Source organism: Athene cunicularia (assembly GCF_003259725.1).
Source record: "Athene cunicularia isolate RWA chromosome 4 unlocalized genomic scaffold, athCun1 chr4_part1, whole genome shotgun sequence".
Lineage (NCBI taxonomy): Eukaryota > Metazoa > Chordata > Aves > Strigiformes > Strigidae > Athene > Athene cunicularia.
Genome location: NW_020799098.1, coordinates 38,467,390 through 38,487,601, shown reverse-complemented (window position 1 = coordinate 38,487,601; position 20,212 = coordinate 38,467,390). Strand labels below are relative to the sequence as shown.

At 33.8% G+C, this 20,212-nt stretch overlaps 1 protein-coding gene across 2 annotated transcripts in view; it reads right to left on the bottom strand.

Annotated features, from left to right (window-relative positions):
* Window positions 1–20,212, bottom strand: part of GPM6A (glycoprotein M6A) — a 124,741-nt gene that overhangs the window by 52,543 nt on the left and 51,986 nt on the right. The window contains exon 1 of one of the 2 annotated variants that reach the window (XM_026846692.1): window positions 499–517. The exons of the other annotated variant lie outside the window; for it this stretch is intronic. The gene's annotated coding sequence lies outside the window, so the exon portion shown is untranslated. Of the gene's footprint in view, window positions 1–498; window positions 518–20,212 lie in introns of those variants that run through there. 2 annotated transcript variants of the gene reach the window in all.

Genomic DNA, 20,212 nt, shown 5'->3' with positions numbered 1-20,212 from the left:
ACAGAGCAGTTGCTGCCTGAAATACAAGTCAGTCAGGCATAACACTTACGTATATGTATATAACACAATCTCACACAAAAAAAAAAATGCTTGCTGATTTAAAACAGACATTTGTTGGCTTCAAAATCATTCTAAAGCTAAAAGGACAGCAATGAAACAAACTATCTGCACAAATGTGATACAAATAAAGAAGAATTTGGTCAGTTAATTCAAACAGTTTGCCCATTACATGTACTTTATATGTTATGTATCCTTAATTTGTACATTAAATAATTTGTTATTGTTAAGAAATAGATTATAAACATGTTATATGTATCAGTAATGAATATATGATGATTGAAACTATTCCAGCTCTTTAGACTTATGGTTTTGATCTGCTGGAAAAAATAAGTTTGTAAGAACACTAATTCTACGCAACATTTACTACTCGCTATAAAGCGAATGACAATGTCATGGATCATAAAGCTAGAAAATAAGTATCCTTTTCATCTCTCTTACCTAGAGCTCATAGAATCAATCTTCTCCTCAGCCTTGAACAGAGCAATTTCTCCCAAATGGTAAACCACTAGGAAGCATACTACTGAAACATAATTCTGCAGTCATTTTTTCTCATTCACAAATAGACTGAGTAGTCACACTGGGCTTTAAGCCACATCTTTTTTTCTTTTTTTAGTGCATTATCCAAATCCTGCAAACTCTGAGAACATTCCTCCATGAATTTTCAGTGTACTCATCTGTTTAATTGGAATATTCTACAAACCTCTTACATATTTAAAAGGTATTTACAGTTTTAAACATCCTCATTTTAGAGAAGGTAGCATCCTTTTTCCAGGTGGTGATACAGCGGAACAAACAGGTTATTTGACAAATGATTTTTCAGTTTGGTATTCAGAATAACATTAATACAATTTCTCAGAATACTCATGCTTATATAGGTCTTTATATAATCCCAATTTTACTGTTTCCAGTTGTGCATAGGTAACACTCTGAAATAATGAAAATACAATTAGAGGTAAAATGTGAATGCTTTGATTTCAGGAAATTTTCCAACAGCTGTGCAGGACATAGTGGCAAGAAGCATATTAATAAAATACAAAATATTCATCTGCCTTAAATTATCTCTTTTGCCTTACAAATCTTTCCACTACTGAAGCACAGATAGAGTGTGTAGGTTGTACAGCTATTAACTGGTAGCAGTGGAATTCTAGAACCCACAAATCATGTCTCTTCAATATGGTAGTGATTAAAGCTTTCTTTTACGCTTTCTTTTACTTGGTGTTACATAGCCCTTGCTCTTTATCCCACATCATACCCAACTTCTGATCCTGTGTCCTCCTGTTTTACATCACTTTTATCTCAGAAGCCTCTTTGACTTAATCTGCTCCCTTCACCCTCAAACTCTCTTCATCCTGGCTATTCTTATTTCCTTGAACGCCTATTTGCCCAAGAAACAATCAAAGCAGATAATCTTGCTTGTTCTCTTTAAAGCCAGGAGAGAGCAAGCTCATCTGCTCTGAGGGATGAGTAATGGGAACACCACATCACCTCCCTTCTCTCTCCCCATTCTTGACCAGCTATCTAATTCCACCACCCCTCTCCAAGTCTCTGAGATACTCCTTAATGAAACAGATATTCATAGGTCTATCTATTACTCAAGACAGTAGAATAACTTCAACTAAAGTAGCAAAAAAAAAAGAAAAAAAAATTATAGAAAGCTTCAGTCTGAAATTTTGAATATTCTGAATACTTCCATCTGGAAATAAAACTGTAATCTTTAAATGGAAGCATTAGATAACTTCATATATGACTGTCATTTCAACACCTCAGAAAGAAAAATAAGTGAAGAAATAGATGATGATGGGGCAGATAGTTGCCATCCTTCAGGAAGATATGAATAATCCAGTCATAACTTGACTAGTCATGAGGAAGACTGTTCCATGAAACCAATGAATGCCAGTCTGTATATTTTCAAAATATATATGTGAATATGTATAACACTTTAAAATGTACTATTTAGACTTCTCTATGCAACAATCAACCCCTTAATCTCATTTAAAACACAATAAATAGTTCTGAAGACAAATAAAAGAGAAACAGAAGGGTTTGTTAATGAATTTAGAATAAACAACTTAAAGGTACTGTTTACTCAGTGCAAATTTACATATTTACTTTTTTAATGGATAACAACTTTAAAGATATAGATCATTAGCAAAGGCTCTGTGGACCAGCATTTAACACACTTTCTCAAACTGACAACTAATAATCCTAATGATATAAAACTGAATTTTTTTCACTGGAACTGAGTCATTAACTTTCATTCTGACAAGATCTCAAGTTTAGTTAAGTATTTCTTTTGAACAGAAACACCTGTAGTAGCCAACTTCTATTGCCTTCAAAAAGACCATATATTTAAAAACTAAGCCACCTCCCACTTAACAGTGTTTATTACTGACTCCAGCAGGAACAGAAATCTCAGCATTCAGTGAAGTGACAATTTTTAGAGTAAAGCAATGAATAACTGCATCAAGGAGAATGACTCAACCAGACGGATTAGAATCTAGTGAAAGATCAATCTGCATGCATTTCAATTTCACTCTCTACATAAAGTTGAAAAAGCATTTATTCTTGTATATTAAAATACTAGAAGACAATTACAATTAATATATGAGAGGAAGACAAGAAAATTTCATTTCAAGAACAGACTGAAATCATGTTTCATATTCCTCTTATTTAAGCGTTGCTTAATCATCAAAGACTGTTTTCTGTCTAGTTTCACAAAGGTTCATCTGTAAGATACTTTGATACAATTAGTTTTATTAAATTTTATAGTTTAGTCAAAACTCAATCTAGATAGGATGCTGAAAGTCACTAATAAATCATAACATCTTTTCTATTTAGATACCCTGTCCCCTTCCTCTTTTGTGGCTTTTCTTTTCCACTAAAACTTTCTTCAATGAAAAAATGTTTAATTTTTTTGAAGGATCATTGCTGCACAAAATTATAATGTTCTATTAATTCTGTGCTTTCTTGAGCCTTTTGAGATAGAAGCAAGGCTTATTTTCCTAGCTAAGATAAATTGAAGGATGAGATGTTAATAGGTAACACTGCAAAGAGTTATTCAGGAGCACAGAACATGAAATACAATTATTATGCACCACAGGCTTTTTTTTTTTCCTTCCAGAAATATAAAGTTAGGGAACTATTTTTAAGACAGGCACATGAAAAAGCAAGAAAGATATGTGAAAGAGCAAAGGCAATAAATGTAAAGTTGCCATTTAACATTTTTATCCTAATACTGTCAGACACCTACAAATATTTTTCTTAATCATTAATTATGAGGACAAGCAAGAACAACTACAAGAAGCCAATATACCTCCTGTACAATCTAAGCCTTATTTAAAATTACATTAAGGCTGTAATTTACAGTTAAATAGCGTTTTAGAAAGAAATCAAGTATTAATTTATGGATTTCAAATTATACTGAATGAAACATATCTACAGATGATTTGCTCAAAGTATGGAATTACAAGACTGCATGAAATTCAGCACTATACTGACAGACTGAATAGATCTACTTTCATCCTTCCCCAGCTGGATCTTCCAGTGCCCTTGTCTAACATTGAAGTGGAAAATGCCTGCAGTAGTTGAGCATGGCTTATGTTGGCATTAGAATATTTCATTACAACAACTTCTATTCTTTTTCTCAAACTCCAAATATCAAGGAAAGGAAACTTTATACAGGAAATAGCAACAGACAGGACAATCCTGAAGTAAGAAAGCATTTCCCAGAAGCCATGATTCATGATGCCTAGCTCTCTTTTATCACATATCTCCTGTTCTGCGGGTTTGCTCCACAGCAGGAGAGTTCTGTAGTTCTTCACAGCTACGCCATTGTGATGGGATGCTCTCTAATCTCACATTTCACAGGCAGAAATATCCACCTTGCTGTAAATTATTTCACTGAAGCAGTTCCAGAAAAAGAAATCAAAAAATCTAAGCAAAAATCAAGAAGCCAATAGATCATATTTAGAAGGAGACCATAGATATAATAAGACAAGTTTAAAAGAAAATTTCACAGAAGTGTTAGGACTTTGGCAGTAACAACAAAGTCTTTTTAATTCTATTTCTAATATGTAAGATCTATAATGGAATTCTGTTATTTAAAAGATTTGTAGTTATTATAGTTAACCAAAGAAAATTTCCAGATAATGTATTAGTCTGTCTGATATACAAATGATTTTTCTCATACTCTCAAAAGGTTTGAGCTTATAAGTTTTCTAATGTAATATGTTATCAAATATGCTAGTGATTTAAAGCAAGGTCACTACATAAAGTGAAAAAACACTGCTTCAGGAACAGATAGTTGTTATTACCATACAAATAACAGACATTTGTCTTTTTTACAGCAGTGAATTTTACCTAAAATTGCTGTTATAAGTCCTGTGGTGACTATGGTCAAATACTACTTGGCAAATATTAAATTGGTTTTCATTTTATTATCTTCAATTTATAAGTCTCCTTACTCATTCAGTAAACATGAACTGAATAGCATTAACTCCTATTTGATAAAGTAGTTTACCATTATGTCTAAATTCCAAAATCCCCCCTTTTTAAGTTTTTTTTAGAAGAAAGGACAACATATAAATTTTCATACTAAAGTCACAATAGTTGTAAACTAATATATTTTTAAAACTTGAAGATATCAAAATTAATCCATTGATGTATTTGTGCACTAATTTAATTAGATTAGCTCAGTTATCTCCAAAGGTAAGTCTTTTAGTATTTAAAAAAGATCACAGTCTCAGGAAGTCTTATTGAGCTCCTGTATTCTTCATTGTAACATGGTGCTAAGAGTGATATATTTTACCTCTGGTAAATAAAAAAAAAATACAAAAGTGAAAAGGTCAGCAGACAAAAAGGTTTGAGACAAAAAAAAAATAAATCAAAACAAACATATTTAAAGAGGAAAAGAATTGTTAATGTAAAAGATATGTATAAGTATCCATACCATATTTATCCATAAACATTTATATAACGATCTAGGTTAAAGTCTGTTTTTTCAAAAAAGAAACTGGAGAATTTGGGGGTTTTTTACTGTATCAGTTTTTATGGCTACAGCAATTACATCTAGGTTTGGGAAGGCCAAGATGAGTCCTTCAGACTGGGATTTCATGTATGCGTTTGCAACATCATTACTCCAGGCGCACACCTTCACCCACGTTTGCATGGGAAACTCCTCACTCACATATGTGAGAACAAAGCTGTGTTGCACTCAGCTGCTGCAGTGTGTTAAGAGGCCACAGTCAGGATCCCCACAACTGCAATACAGAAGAAATATTGAAAATGGAAGAATTAGCCACTCTTGTGACCTCATATCATCCATACAAGCTGCAAGTAGAGAATCCATTTATTTTGACTGCCAGTATAAATCTTTTTGAGGTAGCTGCACAGAGCAATAGAGCCTGGCAAAAAGCAATTTTGACTATCTTAAGAGGTATTCTGAGCAATACTATCACCCTGCCCTGCCTCAACTATTCCAGAGAATATTGTTGATTAAAACCAATCTGTTGGAAGGGAAATGACAATGTTCACAGATTTAAATTTTTTTTTAAATAATATTTTAGTATTTTCAAGTGGATGTCTGAATTTAAGCTGGTTTTATTTTGAAATTATTTTTATATTAAAGATTTAAATAAAGCAAAAATTAAAATAAAATACACACATAGAACTCTTTGATAAAGCCAGGTGATTTCTCTGAAATAATAGTTTATAAGAGAGATTGAGATTTCAAAACTTCAGCTGTTTCAAACTAGAAAAGTTGCATCCAGAGTGCCCAACTCATGCTCCTTGTATTTTAAAAGACTGAGAAAAGAAGACAGGGACCGACTTTGGTTCACTATGCAATTATCCATTGCTGGTTTTCTCTGATGACTTCTAAATAAAGTATCAAGATTAAGATAACCTTGATACTTTGCTTCTTGCATTACCTGTTCTGCCTGGAGGTACCTGAAGAGTACTGAACTTTTAATTTGTATTATATAAATGAGCTGGATCCCAGACAAGCTTATTCTGATTCATTTGCCAAGTACATGGACTCTCTCTTCTCTGAATGTGCAACACAGGAAAAAAACATCATATAGGGAGGTATCCAAATCAAGGATTTGTTAGAGAGCTGTTTTGCAGACCAAATCCTCAATGTATGTGAAACGAAATACACTAAACTATAGAATTTTAAGTGAACTCTAGCTATTCTGATTAGATGACAAAAACACTGAAAGCACACCAACAAGCTGAAGATTGATTGACTGATTAACTATGCATAACAAAAAAAAAAAAAAGCAAGTAATTCATATTTTGATGAGAGTTTGCAGTCAGTTATCACAGAAGACAAAAGGACACAAGTTTTCCATCGAATTTTTTGAAAAAATGTTGATTTGAGAATTTCCATTTTATGAACAGGATATTATCCAATGTGGAAAGGTCCAAATTTCTCTGTTTGCTAAGACATAGAAAACATGAGTAAACTGCAAACAACTCATGCATAAAATGTTCTGATAAAAATATTTGATTTATACATACTTTGCTAATAATATTGCACCACTGTTGGTATGGATTGATAATGTTATTTTCCTAGTTTACTAAATACAAATCTTTTAGTCTTTTTCATTACACACAGCCAAATCTAACAGTACCTGAGTGCAAAAGAATGCATGACAATTCTCTCCAAAGCCAATGATCTCCTTTACATTAAAATTTCTGAGCTGTGTATGCTGCAAGCAAACATCATCAGGGAGCATTAAGAAAAGTACTCTAACTGCTATTGTAACAACTATAATTGACTCTAGTTTCACACACTGCAGATAAATATCATGGGAAATTTCCAAAATTATTCTCAAATCACTGTTAGTCACTCCACTGCATTCTTATAAAAATTAGAATCTGATATTGAATTCCCTTTTAAATCAGGGAATATATATCAGTACGTTACATGCAATCTCAGAGAGGTTTTTGCCAATTGCTTTTCAATCATGGATTAATTGTAATGAGGCTAGGTTACAGCCACTAGCACAGGAACAAGAATTCAACTGCCTCCAGGGATTTTATCTGCTTCCTGGACTAGCAGAATTCATCCAAAGTGGTGATGGGAAAAAAAAAAAAAATCAATTTTGAGAAAATTATTCTCTTGCACAGCTCACAAAACTCACTGAACATTGTGAGTTGAGCTGCTTTTTGAATAGCTGGACAATTCCTGGTGAGCAAATCTCAGTGCGGCTGCAGGATGCATGGTCAGGGAGGCAGCTGTGCACTCACTGAGTATATGAAAGGGTAAGTATTTAGGGTACTAGCAGCGCTACAGGATTACTTTAAATATAGCATCCAAAAGACTCCAAGCAGACATTACTGACTAGCTTTCACACTGAGCATGCAGACACATATAGAAGCTAGAGGCAACATCTTTCTTTTACAGTTACATAATTTCTCATATGCCTTCGCTTATCCTTATTTAGTTACATACCAAGAGAAGGTTTACATAGCTGAAGTTATACATTAAAAAAAAAAATAAAAAAAATTGCTTTTCTGCATGGGAAACACTATCAAAATTTATTCATCAGACTTGGAAGTCTGAAAATTCAGGCCACTACCAGTGGACTGAGCTTTACAGACTACTGAAGAGTCCAAGTGAAGTAAAAATCTCACACTATTCACATAGACCTTTGAATAGGATTTCAGTACCCAAAGTAGAAACTGAAGGAGTCCCCAGGTAAACCAAGAAACCAGGTAATACAAGATCCAAAGTCATTCAGATGAAATGGATGCTACCTTTTCTTCTTTTTTTAAGGCATCATCTGCTAATAATTTTTGAGAATACAAATGGTTCTTCTGCAATACAATAGACTAATTTATAAACACTTTAAAGGCTGTGAATTCAGAATATAACAATAACTTTGTTTATAAAATGAAAGGATAGTAGAAATGAAGGATGTAGAATGAAGGATAGATGAAATGATGAAAGGAATCAAAGAAGTAGAAAGGAATGATGTAGAAATGAAGGATAATGTGTGCAAAAGAAGAAAGAACCCCATTCCTGAAATCGGAGAATTACATTCCTACAGTTCAATGAGACACTGAAGGAAAGTAGCCCAATGGCCTTCTGAATACACTAAAATAAATATTACCTATAGGCACACAAAGTAGCCTCTAGAAACCCATTATTAGAATCAGTAAACTCACAACTGGATTTTTTGGAAGTTGGCCTGTGTTTGGACTCTGAGCCATGGAAGATTGGCGCATATATATAGTAAAAAGCAATTTGCATGATATGAGTAATTGTATAGCTTTATGAGAATGAATTTCCCATTAAAGGTAAGTTCTTCTTGGGAGAAAGGCAAAGAAAAAAAATTCCAGTTTCCATAAATTGCCAAACATAACATACAGATACTTGTATCTGCTGTCAGGATAGAAGGCCTCCACTTTTTTCTAAACATTTAGTTCTAGGTTAATGAACAGGTTACTCTGCTTACGTTCTCAAAAAAAATTTAAATTTCATATGCCTAGAATGCTGACAAGAGAGAGCCAGCAAAACACGGCCAAACCAGCATGATTTTCATCAGACCCTCAAACCAAATAAAACTTTTCTGCAGGTTAGGAAAGAACAAAAACATGGAGGGTTGGCAATACATTTTGCCAAAAAGTTCCAGTAAGCTAGGTAAAAAACATCCTAATGAATCAGCAAGTATACCTCATCTAAAGACAGAATACTTCTCACTTCCACAAAGCACAAACGGCAATCATGTTTTTATGAGCTCATCTGAATGACCTTAAAAGACTTTCTTCTGTTTTCACAAACAATTATCTTCTGAGGAAAATAACTCTAAAGACATGGAAAGGTCAATATATAGATTATGATAAGGAACCTATGAATGATTCTAAAATTTAGGCATACCTTCAGACAGCAAGTATACATTTCAGATCCACTAGAAAAAACATATAATAAATAAGTTAGACTTCAGAAAGTATCTAATGTGTTAGGGCAAGTACAACAAAGGAAAACTGCAAAACACACAGCAGGGTGCATCTTCAGCCAAACGTACTGCACTCTAGTAAAAATCCATTCTTTTGGAGAACAGATGGTATTTCAGCATGGACCAATTTGCAGCTCTGCTGAAGGAAGGTTTTTTTGTGGGGTTTTTTGTTGCTTTGTGGTTTGGGTTTTTTTTTTTTTTATTTTAAATCTTACTACAAATTCATAGACTCCTACCAACAGGCTTCTGAAGAGCTGGGCTGGCTCAATGGACTTCAAAATTACACTAAAAAAAGACGACAGCTCATTTTCTAGATGATGCCCACTCCCACACACCTAAAGTTAGGATAGTCAAGTATCACCAAAACATTCATTCACGTTCTACTCCATATGCAATTTTTGACAGAGTAAACAGCCAGCGCATTGCCTGGCGGTCTGGTACAAAATCTGTGGCGCAGTGTTAAAAGGTATGCTGTCACACATGGATTCCCAGCCAGAAAGGCCTCTTCATGGCCATTACACTGGTGTCCAATGCTAGATAGGCCTCAAAAAACACTGAATATGTTCCAGTTAACTTTGAGACAAAATTTTACTCACTTTTTTGCAAAGGATTGTAATTCCTTATTAGAAACATACATAAATTTTATTTTCCTAGTCTCATAAAAATAGGTTATAATAAGTATTATTTCTATTTTGTATTCTGGAGACCTCTAGGAATGTCTTTTGTGAGGGATAAAGAAAATCTTCAGCTGACTATTGTCCAGCAGAGACTGGATATTTTAAGTCATCAACACCACATTACAGGTCCTCATGAGAAGACTACTATTTCCGCAGTCATTAGCGCACTTAGTGTTACAAAGACAAGACAAATACAAATGCAGAAGTTATGTAAAAATAATATCAGTAAAACAATGACACCAATTGGAACAAACGCAAAGCTAACTTGTCTTAAAACACAATTTGGAGCAGAGGAGTGTTGAAAATGCAGAACCATTTTTTTTATATTAAAATAATCTTTCAGAATAAAGTATCTTTCAGAGGTTCTAAATATTAAGCAAAGCAACTAGGAAAAGCTAATGTGCTGCAAGTTCTCTTGTGTAGAAGAAAAAAGAACTTTAAAGAATCTTCTAGCAAAAACCATGCAACATCACTGTCTCAGTAAATGAAAAACAAATGTACAGTGAACCTTGCCACAAAATATTAATTTACTGCTTGTCAGAAACAGTTAAAATGTTAGAACTTATTTTATTCTTCATTTTAATTTCTAAATCTATACTCTTATCTTTCACTGTGATGTGTTTTAGCTGTAGACATTTGTGTGATGTAGGTAAGAAAGAGATGTACAGTACTAAAAATCTCTAGGATCTGCATAATCTAGAAGATTAGTTAAATCTCCAGTAATCCTCAGTTTTATTCTGAAACTCTAAAGTACTTTATACAACTATAGAAACACACTTATAGGTAAGATTACCTTAAAGAAAGATCCTAAAAGAGAAAGACAGGGTAGATAGGTCACCATGGTATTTCTCTATTAAAATGTAAATACACACGTGTCTTCATGATTTATGCTATGAAAAAAATGTTATCACCAAAAGCAGGGTTACTTGTCAATGCTTCTCCTACCTGCAGGAGAAGAAAAATAGTAACACTGTTCTTTGATTTATCATAGGCAGCTGTCAGAGTATAGGTACTCTGCTCTTTACCTCATCCTAACCCCAGATGTTTTTCAGCTAGGATCCCGTCTTTCCTCATTACAGTCCTCATAACTAGATTTGCATATCCCTGGTTATCTTGCCTCGCTACAGAAGTGTTTTCTGTCGATTATGTATATCCTGAAACAAAGTGCTATGGAAAGAAAGTAAAAAGGCTGTGAAGTAAGAAGCAGCCAGGGATGCAATGAAAAACAAATGCACTCACAGAAGAGGGATATGTAGGGGACAAAACCAAGTCAACAGAAGTTAAATTTTATGAAACACTTTAGGTCACTTCTTTTTAATTAAAACCTCTGCTTAAGACCTCATGAGCTTGTATATATTGCTTTAGGCTCAAGAAGGAAAAAAAATCTTAACAAGACGACAAAACACAGGAAAAATTAAGGAAAGGAAGACTCAAAAAAGATAATCCCAATACTAAGGAATGCATAATCTTTTAATATGCATTGTACAAAACTCTGTTAGCATATTTCAAACATAATTTCATGTTCTCCCCTGAAAAATTTTTGTGCCAAGACCACTAACTAAATTGAATCAGGTTAAAAACCCAATGGAGATCCTTTAGTCCTCTTATTTCAAAATATAATTTTCATATTTTGAGTAATTAATATTAATATTTTTTTCACAATAGTCCATCCCCTGCATTGTCCACATGCATGTTTTTACACTGTGATATCAAAGTGCTTTTTTTTTTTCAATTACACATTAACTTACAGCATGCTAAGACAAATTGTCAGTCCAAAATATGTAATTACTTAGCATTTTTTTCTACTGCTTCGCAGATAAAGAAAAAAGATTTCAGAATGTAAGAAAAAGTATGTCACTGAATTGTAAGTGTTAGCGTGATGCTGACAACTATAACTACACATTTAGTCTTGAACCTTTAAAGAAAAACTTACAGGCTTGCTGTTAATCTAAAAATAACTGATTTTTTTATTCAGTTAGGTTGATCAGTTGTTTTTTCTTCTTAAAAAATTAATTCCAAAGAGGCTAGTTTAACGGGAATAAAATATTTTTCAGGAACATATGTTTTTATTAAATTTTCTTTACAAAATTTTCTTCTGTCATTTCTACACTGGACCATCTGCTCAAAAGTATGGGAGAAATGCAGAGAACTACCTCGTGGTTACATTCAAAGTACAGATGTGAATCTATTTCAGAAGGTAGATATTTCCTTCTCACAATCTATAGCTAATTTTTCATGGTTTTGTAAACTTGACTATTACTTCTATAAAATAATTCGAGTCCCAAATCCTTGAGTACAAATCCTGTTCCCTGATCAGATCTTCTAAAAAAAGTGACCATTCAACATGTTCGAAACAGTGAGACTTATAAAGCATTTGCAGCTCAAGTTCACAGTTGGAAGTTACTGTACCACAATAATTCCCGTAATTATAAATCATGCAGATATACACTGCAGTAAGTTCAGGTCTGGTCAGCAAAGCAGTTGTGTCATCACACAGCAACACGCACTCAATAATCCACCTGAAGAACCCACTTGGTTGTTGGCCTACATTATTTCTGGTTTACACTGGTGAGAATATCTAAGGATTTTTTTTGCGTGTGAAGCAAGATCAGAGATGTCTCCAAGAGCTGCAGTCATACTTTAACTTCTTATTTCTTCTTCCCTTTAAAAGTACCATCAATTTACAACGGGTCCTCTGGACACATCTAGCTAGTTCTTGTATCATTGGGACAAGATTTTGAATCACCACAGACAGTGTTCAGTCTCATTCCACAGAGCAGGTGGGTCACTATGTGGCTTGAATTGGATTTTTTATACGTACACTGTAGCTTTTATAGTAAGCTGATTTTCTCTCTCAGCAGGTTGTTTATTTTTCTGACAAACTGAAAAAGAGTTTTTAAACATTTACACTGGCCAAGGGATAAAGAAAAGCATAAAACAACTACATTTGATGCAGTTAGTTTAATTTGAAACAGCCTATGCAAAGGTGAAGAAATACTTTAAAGAGAAAATCCTTTTTTTGTAAGCAAGGGAATAGCAATGGTGGCAAGAAAAGGGAAAACAGAGTTACTACAGTAAGAAAAATCATCAAATATTTACCTCCCTCAAATGTACACACTCATGGAACTGCACATACTGAGAATATTTTCCCTATGGTAAGGGGGAATTTTACCTATTGGTAAGGGGGCTTTTAGCACACATTCAGTTCTCAAGCACAGTTTTGCTATCAGATCTCATGCACTAATTAAGTTATATTTTGCACTAATGACAAATTTTGATGTAATTAAAACAATGTTGATAAAGTCAAGACATTCAAAGTAAAAGAAAAGAGACAAAATTTAATATAGAATAAAATTATCGCAATCAAATGGCAACTATTTATTCAGTGTTGCTAAGGATGGAAGAACAGCTGCAAAGTGACTTTTATTAACACTTTAAGATTCTTGTTCAGACAAACCCAATCAGTACATATATTATTTAAATTATAAATAATTTTGTAGGCAAAGTGTTGTGTTCTTTTTTGTTGTGGGGTGTTTTTTTGTGGGTTTTTTGTTTTTTGGGGTTTTTTTAATCTGCAGGATCCAGACAATTAATGATGTAGTATGTTCAGGTATAACTCATTATCCACATCATGACTTCATACTTCTTCCTCTTCAAGCTCCAAGGATTAGGATTTATTTTTTTTTTCCCCTATGGAGCTGGATCAACAAGCTCTTTTTTCCACTAGTTCCAATTTTTATCTCATCTGCCAAGGTTGCAGAATGATGTGGAATACATGAACACCTGCTCTTGAAAAGGAAGCTATCTGAAACACTGGGCTTTGGCAAGATCAGTATAGAATATGCCTGTCACCCAGAAAATCTGTTACAATGGCCAGTTGCCAAGGCATTTGTTCCCAGTGAAGCACAGGTTAAAACTGCTGTCAATAATTTGTCTTTAGAAGACAAAGAATCAAGTAAAATGCAGCCAAAGTGGGGAAAAAAACCCCAACATTAATAAACCATATATTTGAAAAAATTTTGCAAAGAAAAAGATTTGAGGTCTTTTACTACTTCTAAACAGCTAGAAAGAGCTCATTTTAATTGATACACTGAGTAATGATTCAGTCAGAACTATGAGTTTCCCTCCCTGGGGAAGAAAAATTGGTCAACATACTTTGCAACAAACTGATGGCAAAAATCTAGTGCAAGACTTCCCTTAAAGACCTGAATTTTTTAGTGAAGTTAAAAGTATAAAAATATGTTTGCAAAGATATTTTGACTCCTTAAATTATTTGCTGTGTTCTGGTAATGAGACATACAGGCTTCCTTGTCTATTCCGATAGATTTACCCCATGGGAGTAACACATTACTGGAGATTAGAATCAGATAAGTTCTAAGAAAGCTTTGAAAAATTTTAATTCAGACAAGTTCACTAAATAATCACATATTTTAAGTCGTGAAATTCTCAAAAATTCCAAAAATCAGCCTTTAGGCATGATAGTATTAGGAGAATCAATAGCAGAAGAGTGATAATATGTGTTTTGATGTGTGCTAACCTTTCAAAAGTTCTAGATGACCCATAAATTTCAAGTGTTTGAAAACTGAATAAAAATGTCCAGAGAATTTAGGAGAATTTACTAGATATTCTCATATAGATTTTCATTTACTTATGTCCTTACATATGTTAATTGTTCCCCCTTTTAATAAGGAGTTAATAATGTAACCCAACAGGACAAAAAAGCCCGAAGAAGAAGAAGAAAAAAAGTTAAATTCAGCATGGGAAAGAAATAGAGAGATATGAAATTCAGAAGCAGTAACCTACATTTCCATTCTCCAAATGTTTAAAAAGCCCAAAACTTGTTTGAGAATAATTTATGTATGACTAAATATTACACACATACAGCTCATTACAAAATCATTGTAAATAAATCTATGTAGCTGAATTTCATCCTCTCAAGGAATTGTAGGTTACAAATAATATAAGGGAAGTTAAACATTTATGTTAATTCTGAATGTCAGCATACAAAGAATTGGCTAATCCTAAATTATCATCTTTAAATAAAGCATTCAAAGTGAGTTCTTATGCATGGTAATTTCCTGATTGAGCACTGATAAACACCTTCAGAAGTCTTAAGAATTCTATGTGCTAAAAGTCAAAAACTATTTCTGCAAAGAAAAATAGTGGCCTAATAACTAATAAATGTGTATCTCAGCACAAAACATTGAGTAAAATAATTTTTTCTGTATCTTTTATAAAAAAGAAATGCTGACATACCTAAAAGAAAATCCAAGAATTACTATAGCAAAAACATGTATCTCCAAGGAACAATTTACTGTGCAACTTTTAAGGAGTGAAAAGGCAAATTCATAAGGGAACTATAATAGAGTCATGTTAACAGGATCCTCTACTTCTGGGGAAGTTATGTCCTTATATCATTTATGAAATTTCTTCTGTCTTGGTACTTGTTTAAAGACAGAATCTTCTCTGTCAGCATCTTTCAGAAATGCAGCTGTCTTGGAAGTTTGGAAAGTATGTAATCTTATGGGACCTATTCAGCATCCATAAATGTGATAGAGTCTAAAATTTTGTTTTGAAGACATCAAAAGGATAGGCATTATTCTTTTTCTGTTGATAAAGGACAGCATTACAATAAAACAGTAGCTATCTTCTAAAGATAGTAAAAAATTATACTCTTCCTTAGGTGAACACGGAAGACTCTTAAGGGTTGGATTTGTCTTGATGACAGCATCTGGCATATCCAAGACTAAATGATGAGATTGCTTAGACAAGTATTATTTTGTCTTCAGCCAATGGTCTGATACTAAAGCTTTAGCAAAATTCCACAGATTTTTTTTTTTCTTTTAGTATTATCACGGTGTATTGGTTTGAGTCTGAGACAGCTCCTTGAAAGTTTTCTACTGATTTCTTCCACAAAATATCTGTGTGCTTGATGACTGAAAACTCAGATCATTGCAGAGTTCAGCTGAGTGTAAGATGCATCATTAGCATGTAACTCTGTAATAGGCTGTAACAAGATTTTAAAGAAAGCAGAAAGTCTTGTACAAGCTAGTAAGAAAGGAATCTGAGTGTCTATCTCCATAATTTTAGGGTAAGGTGGTTTTTATTCCTACAAATAAAGGGGTTTATTAGAAATGTTATCCTTTATAAGATTCATTTGCTGTATTGATTATTGATTTATTTGCTTTATTTGATGTCAAATCCCTGAGGTGGAGCTAAAAGTGGGACTGTGTTGGACTCCCCAAGCCAAGAAGAAAGTTCTCTGGGACAACTGGAATGATTTACAGAATATCCTGCTCTGACCTCAAAAGATACAGTGCTCTTCAATAACAGCATAGGGGTTAAGAGAGATTTAATGATATTCTTGATAACTTTGGTGAGGAAGTGCCAGAGGGTTTATTGATCTTAAGTAAAGGCTTCCCCTATTCTGGTTAATATACTATTTGTTTGGAGGCAATTAATTACACATGTCCTCCTCTACAGAAGTAGAACACTAAATTTCTCAGTAACCATGAGAGATCAGTAGAGCAGATGTCGATTTTAAAGATAATAGCCTAAAGATATTTCAGAGTTTACAACTGTGCACTTAGCTCAAATTTCAACTTGTATGGATTTCTACTTGCAGCAGCCTTGCCCCTGCCTCGTAAAACTGATTTTATTTTAGTCTTTCAACATCACTTTATCAAACTGTAGATTTGAAGATTTTTTTTTTCCTTTATTTTCCTGCATTTCCAAAGGATTTAAGAACTTCCTGCTCAAAACAGTTTTATGGGTCATAGCATGGCCTACACAGCTATAGATGGTCTGGGTTTTTTTCCTTGCTTTCCCAGCCATAGCAGCTATAAAAGCAAAGAGGCTCCTGGCACTTCACAAACTGTGAAGAGCAGATTTTGTACTAACATTTTCCTTCTTTCCATGCAATTAAAAGAAACATAGTGACCTACCAAGCTAACACAGTATATTGGTTATGTCCACTGCTAGCTTGCTGATGACACAAGTTGTAACGTTCTACTAGATGTCACAAGGCAAGTATAGAAGGAGTAAGGTATGCTGAATTTCTCCCCCTCTCCCCTTCTATTCTTTTGTTTGTTTGTTTTAACCCAGAATGGAACAGCAGAGTTCTCTGGAACATCTACACTGAATAAAGCATATTTGAAATGTGGAGATTTTAATTTCTATCATATGATATAAAATGAGGAAGAAAAGGCATCCAAAAGTTATCTAGGTCATTTGCTACCATAACAGACAAAGTAATCATACCCGGTGCAGTTATATCAACTTTCTGGTAGATTGATCATGAAACCCCTTCCCAATGGATATTCTGTTACTTCCCTTTAAAAGGAATTTATTTGGATTATCTTTCTAGTACATTCTCATCTAACAGTCATCATTCTCCTCTACTCATCTAATGGCCAACAAAGGTATATCCTCTCTTATTTCCAATTCAAGAAGATAAGAGAGGAAAAGACTCCAAAGATGGAGAAGCTTCTAAGAATAAAACAGGAATACTAGTGGAAAACAAATCTTCAAGGAAAAAAAAAAAAAAAAGTCAAGAGAAACGAAGACCAAAGAATTACATTTGTCCCCAAGTACAATGAAGTACATACTTGGTTGAAAGCCTGGATCCAGATAAAGGTTTATCACCATACTATAATGTGTTACATTATTTATTATAATGCCTTATTTGGTGTTAAATATGCAAATTACTTTAAAAGCCCTAGTTACAATCTGTCCTACCTCTTACTTCTGAGTAACTCAGTAGTGATATAATTTAATGAGATAAATGAAATTTAAGACGTGTCTGACATGCTGTGTAGTAGCAACTTGAAATATTAAACTCTTGTGTAGCATAATACGTGAGGAAGATAAAAGCAAAGCCAGTGAAACAACATATAGCTTGTTCTCCCACTTCATGCAACATTATTTTATCACCATCCATTTACTAAGAGTAAATGAGTCCCCAAAATTTTCAGTTTTAAAACATTTCTGTAAGCATGCAAATGTTTTCAGTTGTCATCATTTCTACATTCACTAATTGAGGACATTACTGGTGTGAAAAACTGGGTGTCCAAGATCTTACAAATCAACAATAAAACACAATATTTGGGTTAACTACCCTAATCAAAAACATACTCCTTGAAATTTAGGAAAACTTTTTCCTGTTAATATTTATCAAGGATGTTTATAGACAGACAGCCATAGCAGTTAAATAATTGATTCTACAGCACAGTTGAACATAACAGCAATAATGCTAAAGAATGTTCTGTAGTAATATAACTTCTCAGTTACACAAGAATTAAGCTAATGCTTGAACAGTCATTATTGTTGCGTTATTATTTACTTGTAAGTCATTGCTACAATAAAACAAAAGAAAAATTATTTTCCTCAAAGTTTTCCCTACAATTACTGCAGAATAGTATTTGAGGTTCCAAAATGTTCCTCCGCATGGTTGGTGCAAAATATCTGAAAGCCCTGGAAATACTCTGAAGAGGACCAGAGAGTGAAAAGTTCTTGTGTTTCCCATAGATGAAGTGTCATAAACAAACAGCTTCCTGACACCTGATTCTTGATGTGTCAAAGCTCTCTTTCTGCATCAGCTGCCCCATAAAACGAGATTAGATGTCTAAACTGAAAAAGAAAGCATCCATCTTCACTGCCAAACGGTATGCCGCTAATTTCTGTAATCAGTAATACCTAGTATTAATCTAGGGTGTTTGATGATGTAACAGAGATAAATGCCATGTTGTGTGCTTATCTTTTTGGTAACTTTAATTTATTCTAATCTCTAAATTTTATCAATATCTTGCCTACCAGAACTGAGAGAGATCCTCACAATAGCATTCTAAGTGTGCAGAGCTGGTGTAAAGAAATAAAAAATTAAAAAAAAAAAAATTTATATGTAGGCATATTCTAATAGAGGATACTAAATGTGGTATAGCCTCTAATGTCTCTTGAAAGACCCAGGATGTGAAAACTGAAACTTTAGCAATAGCTTTGTTTGCAAAAATTACACATTAAATGCAAGGCGAGATCTGGAACCTACAATCATTTCCAAGGGAATTTTCAAAAGGTCACAAAGTGCAGAAAATCTCCCTTGCACGGTCCAAGGAAATGGTCCAATGGAAGAGCTGCTTTATTAAGCTCTCTCTACAGCTGCAACCTAGAAAAAGGCTTCAATACAAAGGAAAATTATTTTCCAGCTGTACTCATTTTTTACTGGGAAATCTGCTGGCAGAATAATGCAAAATGTGTTGAAAAATACCGGGTGAGGAGAAAACATAAGAACCTATTGTTTAATAGAAGAGAAAGATACAGATTCCTTCAAGAGGAAGGAAGAGCGTGGGCTGCGTTTTTGCAAGTTGGTAATATACACAAGTTGGGAATCTACTGATCTTCCCAGGATGTTTAAAACTCTGTCAAAACCACAGTAGAACATAAATAGTGTGGATTTGTACAGGCTTCTTTGTACTTCAGGGTATTTTTAAAAAGTTATTTAGCAGAAGAAATACATGCCAGAAGAAAGTTATATGTACATTTCTTGAGGCTGAAGATTTTAGGCTTCATTCTGCAAAATATAATAAACTACTATACTACGTTTTCTATAGCAAATACACAGCAGGACTTAAGAAAACAGCTCCTCAACAGTCACAAAAACCTCTATATATATCCTCGACTGTAGGAACACTGCAATATTTTGGACTATTTTAGTCTAAGGATTTTGAAACATTTTTTGGCTCCAAAAGCCATCCAGATAGCATGAAACTCCAATTACTGTCTCATTCATTTCTACCCAAACTCACATGATTGGAGTTACAACAGCCAGTTTTGCTTGAGTCTTTTCATACCAGTAGAATGCCTGGGTGTGCCCAAATACCCCTTCCATTAACTGAAAATCGTAGCTATGGGAAAGAACTCCATATTGCACACTTATGACTCAAGGCCATTTTCTTCTAGAAATTTTTCAGATTGAAAAGGAACATCAGAGCAACAATGGGATTAAGCTCTAAATACTGGGAGACAGATAAAAGAGTCCCATGAAATTAGAACATTTTGTTACTTGATGCCAGTTGCTTCAGCTTAATTCAGAGTATCAACTCTTTGTATGCTTGGAATCATTATACTTCCATAATAAGCTTTTTAAAATGAAAATAGAGCTTTAAAGGAGCTTCAGAGAATATTAAGTAATAATCCCAGATACTGCCAACACTACAAATTTCCCTGAATATGCTTGCTCTCTGCTCGTGCCCATCTGATATAGCATACCATGCAATCAAATCTGTAGGAGAGAAAAACAAAACGAAATCCCTCACACCCAAACAAACCTTCCAAAGAGTTTATTAATATTTGTTTTCTCTAGGGACCATCACAAATAGTGGCAATGAGGAAGAATAAAATTGTAATCAGCAAACTTGGGGATTATTTTTAATTTTATTTTGTATTCAGGAATTTGCCTAGTGATAGTAGTTGTCTTATTGTCCCACATAAACAGATGTGAACAGTCATGATGCTTGT